Here is a 2500-nt window from a genome sequence, read left to right as displayed (position 1 = left end):
ATTAGCGTGTGTATGTATAAATATATAAAAGGATAAAGAGAGCAATGGTAAAGTTGGAAATATATTTTATGGATAGAATTTTACACCTGTTTCCGGGAAGATCCAATGCATCCCTTCATCGGAGACAGAAATAGTAAAGGAATCGATTATTATATCCATATATATATATGGTACGCCATGATAGATCGCTAGCCACTAAACCTTTTTCTATTTTCTCTCCCTGTTTATTTCTGCGTTCCTTTCTGTTGAAGAGCGTAGGCTCGAAACGTAAAAGACTTTCTCACTTCCCGAGCGTTAAACTAATAGATCTGTTTGTTCTTTACACACTCGTCTTCGTCTTTTTTTTTTTTTTTTTGTAAATTCTCACCATATATATATAACCGAATAAACAAAATAAATAAGTAGAGTAACAATAAAGTATTACGAAATAATAAGGGATACAAAGAAGGGTCCTAAAAAAGTAGAAAGTAAGATATATTATGTGAAAAGATTGGGGAGAGAGAAAAGGCCAAAGTAATCCAAAGGTTAAGGGAAGGTCAGACGGAGTAAAGGGAATGGACGACTATAGTAGGGAAATCAATAACCATATATTAAGACTGTATTACGTAACCGATGGCGACAATTCATTAACAGTTCGTTATGCTTATTAAAGCAATCCTTACATTGGATAATAGGAACTATATCAGCAATGCAGAGTGCATACTTGTTACTATATCCGCTACACGGTCTAGCGTGTTTAACAACGGGCCATTTGATATTGTAATCCACTGAGTTCCGTTTTAAATCGTGAATTAGCCTAGATAAATACGACCGAAAGCTAGCCCTCCGACCGAGAGCTAGAGAAGTGGTTATGTAATCTTGCTTTGAAATTGCTATTGCACGCGCCGATATAGACAAACATAGATTGATTTGTGGAAACCGTGCACTTATACTGAATATTCTTGGAGAGATATTTGTTATCTATGGACAGGAGGATGGATGTTTGAAGCTACAGTTTTGTCGCTAAAGGACGCTAAAGGGGTTACCTGTCCAAGTATCATGAGGTGCTACAAAAGTAGGAGTGAGAGAGCTATCCGGATGATTAGAGTGATAGTTGTCATTGTCAGTGACATTTGCTTCCATCATCCACTATATTGGTAATCGATGTCAACGGATTCGAAGGTCGGTTGTGTGGGGCGAGCAGTGTACCTGATCCAGCGTTGTTGGGGCTGATGCCTATTCTAGCGTTAGGACTTAAGAAATTCATAGGGTTACTATGCGTGGGTCGGGGTTGGTTAGTATCCTACTAATATTTCTACTGCTACGCACATCTGAATTTAGTAATTTCGTATTATTTAGACGATGTAGAATGTCGGCTATGTTGCATGTAGTCGAATAGGACAACTTGATAGATTGAGGGTTAAATATTTTTACAAATATACTAGACTCATGGAAGTGATTTTCTAACAAAGCGAAAAATTGCTTGGATAGTCTACTCTGGATATTAAAGGCGAAGGAGGGGTGAAACCAGATTACATTACGAACCCTAGTTTACCCGCCGCGTTTTAAGGGGCAAGCACCGTATGAATTATAATAAGGCAACAAGTTGAGAGAAATATTGGTGGGTGCTGGCATATTTCAGATACGACATCCTATTGTTAGTAGAGTGTCTGTTAGCCTTAACACGATAATCAGGCGTAAGGGCATAGAAGAAGGGTTTAATACGGGATTAGGGTGGAGTGGGGGATATATTCAGTATAGAGTGCGGAGGTAGAGTTATTCAGTTTCGAGTACGGAAGGACGAGTGACACTCCAGATTGGAAGATATTTAATTTTGCTACTATAGCCATCTCTGCTGTGTGCAGTATTAAAATAATCAGCGTATTGGTCAAAGATTTCCTTAGATGGCATTTATGTCATCGATTTTGATAGAACAATATAGAAAATCAATCATATGGGCTTTGATCTTAGAACGTAACAACTAGTAGCAATTTAGCCCATTGCACTGTGGTTATTCTTCAAGGTGTATATATATATATATATATATATATACATATATATATATATATATATATATATATATATATATATATATATATATATATATATATATATATATGTGTGTGTGTGTGTGTGTATGTATATATATATATATGTATGTATATATGTATATACATACATACATACATGTGTGTATATCTCCGTGTGAGACAATATGTGTGTATTTACATGTATTTATATACGTGTGTGTTCATACTATCATTATGTCTGTAATTGCCTTACACAGTTAAAAGATGGACTTGTCATCCACGAAAGATCATATATCAGGAGACCAACATAAGCTGCTTATATGAACGCAGCTCCAACCGTCCCAATAAGGGCAGCAGGCAACCACAAAAGAGTATAAACACAGGTTAAAGAGTGCCTTGGGTGTTAGCCAAGTGTGTGGCTTTGAAATAACAGAGAAGTGTTATGAATATAAGAATTTATACATTATTTACATTATTTATGTTTGACGGAT

Source organism: Octopus bimaculoides, chromosome 4 (genome assembly GCF_046866305.1).
Source record: "Octopus bimaculoides isolate indiv1 chromosome 4, ASM4686630v1, whole genome shotgun sequence".
Classification (NCBI taxonomy): domain Eukaryota; kingdom Metazoa; phylum Mollusca; class Cephalopoda; order Octopoda; family Octopodidae; genus Octopus; species Octopus bimaculoides.
The sequence above is the reverse complement of the archived record's forward strand: the minus strand, read 5'-3'. Positions refer to the sequence as shown.